Raw genomic sequence first — 14649 nt, forward strand, 5'->3', positions numbered from 1 at the left:
CGATGACGATGCCAGAAGTGTTTGCATAAGACGTGATTAATCCTACCAATGCGTAGCTCAGTGACTGATTCCATTGCAAGGCACTCTAATAGCAAAAGTCAACTCTGCCTCAACAAACTCTCTCGTTGTTTGACGATGAGACACGCGCATTCGACTCGCTCATGCAATGATAACTCGTGTTTGTCGCAAAGATGGATCAAATCTAGATTTTGAAAATGATAGCGAGAAATAAAGAGCTATGTATAAACCACGAGTTTCGTTTAAAAAGATTGGTGTTGGTGCATTCTGCACGGAATAATGCATGGAATTATATGAAAATATTTTGTGCGGAATAATGCAAAAGAAGTATTCCTCTGATATTTATAAAATGATAAATTTTTATCACTAGACGCCGTTGGAAAGTTTACGTAAATATTATACAAAGTGTCTTGTAATTTTAATCCGATTTGTCCTTACTGATAGGAAGCTGTCTTTTGCCTTGTCCTTTCAATTTTCAGTTAAATTAAATTTTTTACAAATTATATTTTGAATATTGAAAGTTTATTGAGTTTATTACTCTGTGTCTTTTTAATCTATATTAATGTATAAAAAATTAACATAATTAAATTTCGTTTAATCAAGTTTAAATATATGGTTTTATTAAATGGAATTTACTCAATTAAAAAGCTGGTTACTAACAAACTAATTATTAAAAGTTTAGTGAAAAATAAAAGTAAAGATAGTACCGAAATGCAGTAACTAACTTTTGTTAACAATAGTCTGTTCTTTTTTTTTTTTTTTTTTTTTTGCTGCGTATTATCTTATCTAGTATCAACCGGAATTTTTATCGTCATTTTGTCTTCTCGCTAATATACATTTATTGTACATAAGAATAGTGTGTCAGACAATAAAATTGCCACGTGCAGCATGTGTGGCTTTTATCTCACCGAACATCACCTAATAGCATTCGTATAATTCGCATGACGTGCAAACGAAACAATTTCCAATTTATTCTCATCGCGTCAATTCACTCGCGTTCATCGACGAACAGATCGCGTTTTTTTTTTTTTTATATCTGCGTAAAATTATTTTATAACCGATTTTATTAGCTTTTACTGAGAATTACTGTTTGAAAATTATTTTGATCTCAGTTGCATGGCGCGATTCATCAATATATTCATTGTTCGATTTTCTGCTTGATTAAAACGTAATATACTAATGACGTATGGTTGTTAGCAATATTATGATTAATGGTAGAAATCATTTTTGATTAGTAAAAATATATTTTATGCATATATATTGCACTCTTCCTTTGAATTCGCGCGCAGCTTTCTGCCGACATGACACGCCGGAGATGAAATCTCCGGAGGATTTATGCTAATAAAAGGATAAAAGCGGCATATAAATTTCGCCGACACGTTGCGAAATTTGATAGATAAAGTTTTTAGTCAGCCGTCAGTTACGTTAGTGAATGATGTCAGTATAAAATCAGTATGACGGTTATACGGCATAGTATTTGCATACAAGTTAGTGGTTTGCCTAACGGATAGTTTTCTAATAAAAATAAATCGATCGTTGATGCCGCATCTATGTTCTTATATGCAAAATATTTAAAAATTTTCATTTTATTGACAGATTTTGCGGCAAACTTTAACTTATGAACTTTAATATACTCTGCGCAATATAATTGAAATAAAAATTACTCAGCCATTCAGTATTGTATTTTTTAATGCGAAATTGTGCAGTTATTTATCCAAGTAGATTACGTAAAGTTCAACTGTTCTTTTGAAACAATAAGATAATAAACAGTCGTTTCAAGGCATGATAGACTGCTCCAGCTATTGATTAATTGTCGTCGTAGCAATCAAACGTTCCACGAAAGATATGACAAGTTACGCTAATTACCGATCAATTGTTATCATAATAATCCACAATGCATTTAGCTGTGTTTCTACGTCGTGCTGTCTGCAACTCTGAATGAACTATAATCCCCATGGAGATTTTGCGCAAAGCGTCAGCGTTTGCCGATTGATCGCTCTTCATGTGTACGTTGATTCGTCGGTGGTCACCCGATCTCCCGAGTTTACACCTGACGCCTGTAATTGAATCCCATGTGTTGGTTTTAACTAATTACGCTTCGATAATTTTAATTGCAAATATGTAAATTACGATGAAACTAATTATTTTCAAATAGACAAAGCGAAACGATATAAATTTCTTTCAAGAATTGCAAAGAGCAAGCGGTTATCACGTATTTCAACTTTCCGGAGGTTTGAAATTTTCTCTTGTTAAAGCATCCATCCGTTTGTAAACGTTGCACAAACGTCGTTTGTGTAAACCTGAAACTCGTTTAAGAGATGTACGGAAGACGTTTTACACGTGTTTCCGCACCTGTGACCGTTGTTATCGCATCCATTTTCATCGTGAGAATCTATTGCAGCTTATCGATTTTTATCACTTTTTATTACATTTTAATATATTAAAAATACTTTACGCGTTCAACTTGATGTACGAGGTGGCCCTGGTTTCTCACTAATGTTGCAACCAATTCGGATTTTCTGTGATTTAATATTAGACGATAGCTATATCTAGAGATAAGAGGTTTACAGTTTTCTCTCTTCAATTTTATTTCTCGAAGAAACTTTTCGTTACTGAGGATTAGCCACATGAATAAAATAACAGCAACGAATTTTTTAACTTTTAAAATATTTGAAATTATAAAATTTAGCGAGACGACGATCGGAACGAGATATGAATGTATATAGAAGAAAGGGATGAACACGGAAAATGTCAATAGAAAATGAAATGCAATTACCAAGCGTGTGCGCATCGTTCTCTAAAGTAATTTGCGAAACAAAACCTTATTGTTTTATTGTTCGTACTCAAATAACCCGCACTTCAATACGAGCTGAATGAAAGACTTGAAATTAAAATCTTGTAAACGTTTGAATATTAAATTAATATAAAAATGTGTTCAAAGTAAATCCATTTACGATATTAAATATCAAAGTTACACTGTGTGTGTGTGTAGTATACTTAAAACAGGAGGAGAAGCGTATTTTAGCGTGTGAGCTTTTATGGAAATTTAAGTAATATTTAAGTTTCAATGCAGCTCACATTGTAAGTCTCTCTAGACGTCAAAATCCTCTTTTAACTTACCGCGACTGATATGGAATGTACATTATCCATTTCACGACGGAATCAAATACCGACTACGTTCCGCGATACAATGGAGGATTAATTAACGGGCCGACTAGAGACAGTGTTTTGTTATGAATATGTGTCAGATGCACGTGTGTTTACTCGAGTTATGATATGGTCTTGCCATCCTTTCATTTTCGTGGATGACGTGGCTGATGACGTCGCGCGCTCATAACATGGCCTTTAGTTAAGTATTCCAATTATGCCGTTTATCAAAAAAATCGCTCGATAACAGCTCCGATAAAATAATTCCAAGCTCGTGATATTTGGCTGTACAAAATATTAATCTGTAATATTTAAGATTCTCGTAAGTAAATGTAATTCTGTAATGTTATTATCATTCTTTATCTTCTCGTGAACATGGTATTTGCAAAATTTCACTGGGGAAATTTAAGATGTGCGTTTATTTTTTTGCGTGAACTAGTGCATATCGGTTATTTCGTCTAATGAGACGATACTTTAATTTTTGAATTAGTTAAATAAAATGATTCAAATTGGACTTAAATTATTTGAATCAAAATGTCGTCATTTGGACACTAAAGAAGATAATCCTAATGTCATGCGTGATTTGCATAATTATAATGATGCCCTAACGTTTCGTAATTACACGCATAAATTGGTATAAAATATAATATATGTAGAAAGGAATTTTTAAATACACATAATTATCACATCTATTTTTTTATTATTTCGATATCATAATGTGTAAGTTATGAAATAAAACCTGCATCACGCGAATTACTTACAGTTGGAAATATATTTCGCGATGATTTTATACATATTAGGAATACTCCAACTCTTAATTAAATTAAAACTCGACGAGAACTCCGTTTTATTTTAAAGCACTGCTAATGATATAATTTGGCATTTTGCGATTTTATTTACTCTGAAAACATCATTGTAATTGTTAATAGTATTATAGCATTAATGGTAATTTTTATTGAATAATAAAGAACATTCATTACTTTTTCGTTTGTCCTAATAAACTTGTCATTAACTGTTTTCAAATAATTTGAATAAGGACTTCTTCAGCCTTAATTAATTATCTTAAAATCACATTTATATTAAATTTTAAATTATAATTGAAAATTTGCTATACAAATTATTTATAAAAAATAATTTTATATTATTTTTTATTATAATATTATATTATTATACATTTATTTATGGAAAAGATAATTCTATCTCACTTTTCTATATAATATTATTATTTATTCAGTAAAATAAGGAGGGATATGTATTTGTATCTCCTCTAAAGTATATGCATGTTTAATACAGTTTGTTTGTTGCTCTGCATGACAGTAATGCATAAAGATTTATTTGGTGATTAGCGATGATCGATGGTAATAGTCGTTATCGTATGATTTATTTCACGTCGGAAGCCCGTAGTGACCATCATCCACTCGGTTGGCTGAGGTAAATGGACGGCTTATACGAGGATGACAGCGCCGTCGGATTTTCTATTAGAAACGCCGACGGGGTCAACGCTACTCACCTTCTGACATGACATAGTCGCAATTACCTGAAGCCACCTACCTTTATTTTGTGTCTAATAAAGAGATAAGTGTTAAACGAAAGAGGGTTATAAGATATCGTTAGCAGTTGACCTTTGTCGTTTCACCTGAAAGTAGTGTATACTTTCTTATTAGGTCTTTTATCACGCTCAGGAAGCTTTATATCTATTTATATTCGTACGCATTTCCTTGTAATAAATTCGCGTTTTGATGTAAAATGAAGAAATACTTTATGAAGGAATAATTACACGGATCTTTCTAAAACAAGACCTCGCGCCTTTAATGATTTACGTCGTTACTCGGCCCTTTCTGCGTTGCATGTGTTTCTCGCAACAGTGAATAATTCTGAAACAGCGTACGTCGTTGTAGCATGTTTTCTTTACACACGGCTCGTGCGGCTCGCTGCCGGTATGAATTTCAAATCCCAACCCAGAAATGGCATCATTCGGAGGCGTAGTTTTTACCCCACCTTTTTCCCCCGTTGCGTTCCAGCTCTTTTCTTTCTTCTCCCACGCCGGTTCTGTGCTGTCTGGTCTCATTTGGGATGATATACAATATTGGCCGCGTTCCAAGATCCGCGATATCGTGAGGGGATCGCGGTGCATGCAGCCTCTGGAGAACTACGGCCTCTCAAGTATGCTAGAAGACGGTCGTTCTACTTTAAGAACCCTTATTTATAACTGAAAAGAACATCAAAACGGCTTCTCTCTGAATGCGCCAAGCGTTTTTCACGCGTGTTACGCGTCGTTGCAAGCGATTAGTTGAGATGTTGAAGAATGAGACCTTCTCCGAGAAAGATACTGGACGACAATTACGGATGCCTGTTTCCTGCTCGAGACTCATTCACCACTCGAGTCGAGTGTCTATAAAGCTTACCGGGTCCATATATATATTTCCTGAGACGCTATTATATGCAGGACCTCGGCCGTTAACGAGGATCGTAACAATCATTTTTGTGATTCATCGCGGTGCTTGCGCGTGGGATTTAAGGACAATGACGGGACGAACTACGTTTCTCGGCCTACTTTCGCGAGAAATTTAAGGCGCATTTAATATTCGTTCGGGGACCCGCGATTAATCGTCCACAAGTACGTAGTCGAGATTGCGCCCGATATATTATGAGTGCTCCAGAAATTAGATAAAGTTTGCCGAGGTAAGAGAGAAAAATGCACTGGACGTGTACAGAACGTGGTGCATTCTGCATCGAGAATGCAAGAGATTTTCAAGCTGCAAATTAATGGTTTTATTAATGCATTCAACGATATCCGAATAAGCATATATTATTACACAGATGTGGTTGCGGCTAGATTTTCCACACTCTCCGAAATAAACTGAAAATTAATTCTTTCGACCTCCTCATTATAAATGTAAATTATTCGGCGACGCTGAGAGTTTAGGATAAAACTCAAGTATGCCGGCGGCATATTTAAATCTGATCAATACGTCAAAAAGCTGGTCGTCGCTGTCAGCTGGTGGCTCCTCATTTTCGTTTTAATTAACACAGCTTCGAATGTTAGAATAATTGCCATTTGGAAGTTGCTAATGTGAAAAGCAAATGAAAGAATTATCGGAAAAAGTTGAGCGCGGGATAATTTACATTTATAATGAGGAAGAAGGACTAATTTTTACTTTATTTTGGAGAGTGTGGAAAATATATCCGCAACCGCAATTGTGAAATATGAAGTTGGGCAATATTTTATTGTGTCACGGTTACGAAACAAACAGAATTATTTCGTTGACAAATTAACTTGTCACAAAATTCCTTTTTATACAACGAATATATACAATTGCGGGGTAAAGTTATTCTTACGGGTTGATGTTTTGATGCAGACAAACGAGTAGCAGCGTCTTTATGGAATTTCCGCCCACCTCTTTTTTTTATTTTCTGCTAACAAATAGTTGCAACCACGAATAAGCCCGTTCAGGTTTATATGGAGTTATGTCTGAATTCCATTATACTTTACTTTTCGAATGCGGTTTTTCTTTTTCTTTGAATAATCTTTTACAATCAAAAGATTCCATATTTTATACATTTGATGAATTCACTGAGTATATTTATTTCTTGTTAGACTTGAAAGGATAAGCGTACACTTCTTGATATTACAAAAGATGGAAACAGGAAGGTATAAAAAGAAAATAATGTAATATGCAAAAAAAATGTAGTAAATTCGCGTGTAGCTAATTTTCACAAAATAGCTTCATTAAAACAAGCTTACAGTCGATCGTATCGTAGCTTTGCCGTAACAAAAGCTTTCTACTCGTAATTAACAAGTAGGTACTATGAGGTTGTTGCGTTTTTTTGTTCTTCCATTTGATTCAGTTTGTTAAGTCCCGAGACTGCACGTAATATAGTAGGTTTACTGAAACTTTCTTTCTGGTTGATGACACGTTCGTGATTCTTCTTACGCTCTACGTGCCGGTAGCCGCTCAACTTATTGCGTTCGCCTTGCGAGAGAATTCCTCGAAAGGACTTGCCGTAACGAAAGAAGTTTGAACATATTCATTAACCCTGACGCAAATGAGACCACGATGTTTGTTTTCTGCTTTTTCCGCAAATTTACAATCCGGGCGCAAAATTAGAAATGAGCAATCGCCAAAGCCCGAGCGTCTAAAATTAATTATGATCGCTGCGCGGACATCGAAAGACTTATGTACACTTTAAATTGTCTCATTGTGAGTTAATTAAATTGCAATCAGGTCTTCGAACGGTCACGTTTTACGGTCTCAATAAATACGGCAGCTCGTTGTTTCGTTTACGACAGTACTGGCCGTATAAAGTCTCGAACTACCTCATTACCGCTGAAGTCAGGTTAAGAGATGCTTTATGTTTGGCGGACAGCACCGGCGAAGGAACGCAGAACGCAATTTTTCGTACCATTGGCTCTGTTCCGAGCTGAAATAACCAGCGGCTTTGCGTTCGAAGTTGAAGTGGAGCCAAGGTAATTCCGCGGCTCGAAAACTCGATCGTTCTATCCATTGTGGTTCTATCGTTGACTTCCACTTGATGTGTTTTTTAAAAATCACCCGGGTATTATGGTTCGCGAAACACATCGGTTGCTGACGCTGCATTTTTGTGACATTAAAAAAGATCGCAAGATAGAATGTTTATTTTTCCGAACAATTCACCTATAATTTTTGGAAAATGTAATTTATGTAATATTATCAGTGGACTCTCCCGTAATTTATTCATAACAATTTTGTTGTGCACACAATTCTGGGATACGCGCTTTAATAGCAGTGCTATCGAACATGATATTTTCCCGTACGTTTCTTCATGCGAAACGTGAGACATGAAAGCGAGAGCTAGGCAAAGAAACGAAGGGGAAGCACGTACGGGGAAGCACGTAGGTATACCATTCGCTTTGAAAGCGAAATATGATATCTGTAGGATCATTTATATGTACGGCAATATCTCGACGCAATGCTAGAAGGGATTTTAGGCGAGTCTGTCAGATGCTGCAAGTAACACTTGTCGGTTCAAACCGGAGGATATCTGTCAGGGTCCGCGATCTATTTCTGGCAACAACGCCAGAACTCACCTGTTTTATTTTAAGCGAGGCTTCTCAGTGACGATTCACCCTAATACCAGTGACGGTGAATCACCCTGTACAGCTATTATCCGGCGAAGCCGCCGAATCGCACGCTATCGTTATTTATCGCGCGATGATGAGAGGAATGATGCGCGCGAAAGTTTGGAAATTTCGCTCGTTACTTCGCGCGCCGTACGTGATAAACAAGTTCATTCCGGTTTTCTCTGGATATAAAAGTATTGTGTTAAGCTTCGCGTGCCATTTTCATAATTGACACTCGGTGTCCTCGGGTGGTGTCGGTTTTCAGCGTTAATTCATCCGTGTGCTTTTACACTGTAATAACAGAACACGAGAGTGGTCCATAAAATTCCATTAAATAACGCGTAACACAGATGGGAATTTTCTAAGAACCGGATATGCACATGCCAAGCTTTTCGACATCAAAGTTCAATATTCAAATATTAATTAGCGAGCAAAATATTGCGGTTATGAATAATTATTTAATAACGATTAATAATTTTAAATTATTAATAATAATTACGAATAATCATAAAATAATGCCATTATCGGATTGTGTCATTCATCAAGTTTAGTGACGAAAACTGTCTGTTCAAAACTTGTCACATGGAATCAAAATCAAAATAAATTGTCAAGTGGAAACTGCGAGGGAGGAACTGGCTAATTTTTTCTCTCATCATCCGCGTGCGAACTTCGAGGAGTTAAAACGGAAAAAGTTAAAACTGAATGACTATAATTACCTGTGTACTGGGGTAGCACTGGGATATTGAGTAACTACTTTGTTGAATAGTTGAAAATGTAATAAGTGTAACGTAATTGTAATAAGAAAATAAGTGATGCAATATCGCTTTTATAGTTACTTTGAGATGATCACATTACAGTAAGTGCTCTATATGAGGAATATTGTTAATACGTGCCATTAGAGAAAATCGATAAGGACACTTTGTAGCTCCATTGAAACGATGGACCGGCGTATTTGCAGTCGGAACGGAGAACACCTGCATGCATATGATAAGCGTACAGAAGTGCACAACAGTACTTAACAGCGCAAGCTACCGCTTATGCCGCTGCTTCCGCTCGTATCGGTTGCTCTCGATTCTTGCTAACGATACCGTGATTTGGCAGATAACTTTATACCGAAGTTACGAGATCGATCCTTAAAAGCTTATTGCGTAAGGCGGGCGCGATGCATCGTGTTTAATTAATGAAACCTTGTCGGCGCTCGGCAGCAACCGTACGAGCTTTTCATTCTGCGACACTCTGGAGTGTTTTTCCCTTTAAACGCACGGGAAATCGAGATACAAATGCAATATATTGTGGTGTCGTTCGTTTGTCTTCGCATCTTCATTCGATTGGATATTTTAGAGTGGGTTGATATCGCGCAGAATTTTATGGAAAATTACGGTGCAAATATGGGCGTTGTGAGAATCGAGCGAAATGCATTGTTGATTCCCGCCAGAGTACTATAAACGTAAATATGTATGTCGCCCAATATATGCGCCAATATAATCAGCATTATTTATACATATGTCATAACAGTTTGAACAAAACGAAAATTCGTCTGATTTCACCGGAAATGAAATTTTTATTAAATTATTTGATGTTTGATTTTAATGTTTGTACTCTCATATACTAGTTTTACATTCATGTATTTACTGAAAGAATATTACAGTGTGCAAACATTGCCATTTTAATGCAATCAATCATTTATTTCTGCAGATAATATCATATTTTGCTTAAACAATTTCCGTTGATGTATGTTAGAATTACTTCTTGAACTTTTCAAATATGCGGAATGCACTGTAGAAGCATTGACCAAGTTTTATAAGAATTTCGAATTCTAGTCATGCATCGCTGCTATGAATATGGAGCGACAAGCATCCGGCTGTTTGCGAATAGGTAAATATTCGATGTTGTATTTACGTGAAGCTTCTCGTTTGAATTCGTATTGAGTGTAAAAGTTTTCAGTTGTCGACAAGTTTCGTTAGAACAGAAGTTATTCTTTACTTTAGTCTTAGAATTCAGTTTTAACGAGCAAAAACATACGACGGGTCTCTAGTCAATCGAACACAAAGTCTTTCGAGAAGCCGCTTCCGACTGCAAATTATCGCCGCTAATAGAATATTCATGCGATCGAGGTACAAAGAAAAAAAAAAAACATTCGTTATTTTCTCGCGCGAAGAAGCAGATATATTCAATAAACCTCTTATACGTACAATTTCTATAGATTATCATTTTGAGATGAACTTTGCCATTACTACCGACGGGATACGCTCACAAAACGGTTTGCATTCGTCGATTTCATTCGAATGCACACGATCGAGATGAAGCACTTTGCGGTCCGCCGTCTGACTGAAATGGCGGAATCGCGTGGTATCGCGATGGATTCAGGCGAAAGGGCAAAACCAGTACGTTTCAACCTAGAACCCGGCATTCCCTTAATCTAGGTGAGCCAGCTGGCACATTGAATCAACTGTCAGAGGTCGTTTATATAGCACGATAAACCATTCCAACCGGAAGTGACGTGGTTTCCCTAGGACCTCATCAATAAAGTGCAGTCTTGCCGTGTGTTATGTGCGTCTTCTCATGTGTGAGTGGCGAGACATTGTGAGCGATTCCACGCCGATACTATCGACTATGCGTGATTACCCTTCGAGAAATTGCTAGGTCGGCTATTCATTTAAGCCGGGAACAAGGTTACCGCGTCGCGTGGAAATTCGTACGACCTGTCAGCTTGTTGAAATCGATATAATCCACTTCCAAAAGGATGAGGGCAATCGCAACTGATTGCAGCACGTGCTCTGATTGCAGAAAGAAGCTACTGCTTATGACAATTGTCGTAATCGATTATTAGGTTCATAAAACGCTTCTGGCATTTTTAATGAAAGCATATTCCAAAGACATATTTTTATTAGTTAAAATTATTTATTCCAAATGATTCATATATGCTTTATAAGTTGATACAAAAATATTAATGTATCACATATGAATATTAATATTTTTTATATTACTATTTATGACATTTTAATTGTTAATTTTGATGCTTTGATTAATAATTAATGTGAGTGACTCTTCTCTGCGATAGACACGTGATAAACTCTATTTTTTATCAAGTTTTCTTACTTTTTAATATTTTTAATGACTGGTGCATAATTCACGATATTTATATGTGGAATGCGATTGTTTTGATAAGGAATACGAATTGCAGGATATCTCAGTGGCACAACTCGTTCCATATCGTCGGTTTTCCGATTTCATCGCAATGACAATAGGCGCATATTCTCGAGGGCAGATTGCATTGTGCAGGTTTTCATTGCCGACGATTTCGCGAAAGCTCACTGTGCAATGTGAGAGCGCGATCGATAAGTAAAATGCTGGTAAAGCCTCGCGTGCAATCGGCCACATAATCTGCAGCGTAGATATGCTTGAATGGTTTCAACGTGAGCGTCCTTGATAGTTTAGAATAAAGGATCAGTCCGGAAAAATAGCGCTTTCTCGATACGGAGTCGTATTACGAAAAGTGTTTTTACATTAAAGCTGCGGCGTTGCGTTAATCTCGTTCAAAAGATTACACACTAGTGTCATATATCAACATCATCGAGGAGAAGAACGTTTAAATGTCACAAAATTTGAAACTCAGAGCTAAAATTTCGACATACTAGCGTCAAAGCGATAACACACTGTAACATGTTCCAACCCTTTAAAGATGAGAACTTTGACCGTTTATTAAAGAAATTTATCGCGATATTTTTAAAACAAATATAATGAGTGAATTGATGGTTTATTTTTAAAAATAAATATATATCAACAAATTAATGTTTTATTTAGAAATAAGACGGTTCTAAACTACGTGCGTTTGCATCGAAAACTCCACCTCAAGAGTTCGACAACAAACTATCAAATATTGAATGTTGAGGCAGTCGAGTACGCTTTTAAACATTAATTTAATGAAGGTCGTCTTTGCGAACTGTACTTTGATATAGATCACTGAACGTTTCGCAAATATTTGGCAAAATTTCTTGGCAGGTTGTTTACAAGCCGGCCGATCTGCTGAAAGCGACGGCATATCAATGCCCTTTCGGAATAGTTAGAAATACATCAGCAAATAACTTTCAACGTCATAGTTCGATATCTGGATTAAGTACAATAATTGGATTAAGTACGACAAAAAGATTTATCTTGCTGCTTTCAAATTATTAAAAGAAAAATGCGGAAAAATAACAAAGTTTGAAAACTGCCACAGAAATTTTTTAATTTTAAGAACAATTGAGAAATATAAAACAAAATTTAGAATGAATATGATACAAGTTACAGGCGATTGTTGTGATTATTATCATTATTATTTGTAATATTTTATCTACATTTTTGTCTATTTATCTTCTCGATCTTACTCCAAACGGGTATTGTTTTTCATTTCCGGCTTAAAGTTCGTTTCATCGGAGTGGATATTGGATCGACTTCCGGCTGTATCGCGTTGCAATCACAGAATTGACAAAGCTTGTTTCGAGGATCTGAAATGTCGTACTGCTACGACATTCTCGCGAGCAACGAAATACCACACGATTGCGACAAAGATGTTCATATCCGACGTATTTAGTCAGGCTAATTGTTCAATTTGCATTGTCGACGTACGCAATTCAATTGGTCGAATGTTGCTCATTATTCAGTACCGAATAATTGGCCTGATTAAGATGCGGAATGAAATCGTTTGATCATAAAATCGTAAAATCGTAGTGTGTTAAGCTACGGAACAGTCTGTTTCGATTATAATACTACTACTGGCTGAAATAATTTATGGACACGTTTGCATATATTAATTAATGCGATTTACATACCGCACAAACTCTACGTAGCTCTTAATATTGCGAATTATTTCGAGTATATGTGAGAGTAACGTTCTGCAATGTGGGCGTAATTTGCTTACGGAATTACAAAGCACAAAAATCGTGAAAGTATTCTTCTGCATGGAAATTTCTCTTCAAATAAATGTTTCACGCGCTAATATAGACGAGAGAAAATGAGATACATATGCCGCACACGTCGTTCTCGATCCGGGAAATTATTCCCGCTCTGATTGCCATAAGTTAGAAGTGTATAATAACGGCGACTACTTAAAGCGTTCGATTGTTTCCTCATTTGTGCGGCACGACTGCTGCAGCCAGATGCCGCGTTGAGGGCCGTTTAAAGGGAGATGCAATCGAATGATTCTGCAGTTCACCTATTGTTCCTCTTGTCTCTACCGGTGGCTATTGTAGCGAGGCTGTATCGGATTCTTGTTTGCACGACGGTGCACGCCAATAGCATGCGCTCCGTTCATAGCGGAGTTCCAAACCCGGGAAACTGCGTCTTCGTGTACGGATGCTTTAAATCCATGAATCTCACGGCGGACACAGTAACCAAGCAATTGCGGAAACTATAAATGTTTCAGGTTAACACAGATATAGCGCTCAGGAAGGTATGTCGATAGCACGCGATTTTATCGCGAGCGAGGCAAGAGCGGATTACAATCGTTCGGTTAATCGAATTTGTGAGAAAATCGATGCCACCTCGGAGGCGCGAGTCGGTTTTTCGCTCGGAAATAAAAATCGCGGTTGCAGCTCACTTCAAATTTGCTGACAGTTTAAGTCTTCCATTTCTTATTTGCCTGCTTTTGCATCTATTTTGTGCAAATATTTGCCGTTGAAAAGTAGACAAGTTCAAATCGCGAACTTTGGCCGTTATTCATGGATTGTGTGTGCAAACGTCGTGTAAATACTCAAATCTATTATTTATTCTATCAATAGAGTTGCTTTTATCTTTTTGTGATTGCAAAAAATTTAGTTATTATTATTACAATTTTTTGCATACAACAATAATAATTATTTTTATTTTGTGTATAGTAAAGAGGTGAATGTAATACATATCAATTAATTAAATTTGTAGCTTTTTGAAACACGATATGAACATTCTAAATTCAATAGACTTCGTAATTTTATATAGTTTTGGTTTAATTTACAAAATGGAAAATAACTGAATTCTGGCGTAGTACCAATTTAATTAACTTGTTTGTAGTTGAAAAAAGTTTCACAACCACTGCTGCACCATATAGTCAAGTTAATTTTTACCCGATATTCATTTTTTAAATGTACTTGTCGATAATAAAAATTTTTTGTACACGCTTTAATGTTAGCAAATCGATTTTGCTTTGGTGCCATATGCACGGCGTTTAATATTTAAAATATCAACTATTACTTGAAATATCGTTACGTTAGTTTCTGGGAAAAAAACAGAATTGAAAAATTGAAAAAACGTTTAATAATTATTTATGCATATGACGTCACTGTAATTAAAACTAAGAATTAAAAGAAGTATAAAGATTGAATGCGCCGAAAATTGCGTTGGAAGTGGCTCCAAGTGCTCCAAGTAAA

At 36.2% G+C, this 14649-nt stretch overlaps 1 protein-coding gene and 1 long non-coding RNA gene across 19 annotated transcripts in view; both read left to right on the top strand.

Annotated features, from left to right (window-relative positions):
* Nucleotides 1–14649, top strand: part of dnc (phosphodiesterase dunce) — a 331146-nt gene that overhangs the window by 195492 nt on the left and 121005 nt on the right. The window lies entirely within an intron of this gene.
* LOC137000783 (uncharacterized) lies at nucleotides 580–14469 on the top strand. The gene is made up of 2 exons (XR_010890971.1): nucleotides 580–10380; nucleotides 10470–14469. It is a non-coding gene; the product is annotated as an uncharacterized lncRNA (long non-coding RNA).

The sequence above is a fragment of the Linepithema humile genome, chromosome 6 (assembly GCF_040581485.1).
Source record: "Linepithema humile isolate Giens D197 chromosome 6, Lhum_UNIL_v1.0, whole genome shotgun sequence".
Taxonomy (NCBI): domain Eukaryota; kingdom Metazoa; phylum Arthropoda; class Insecta; order Hymenoptera; family Formicidae; genus Linepithema; species Linepithema humile.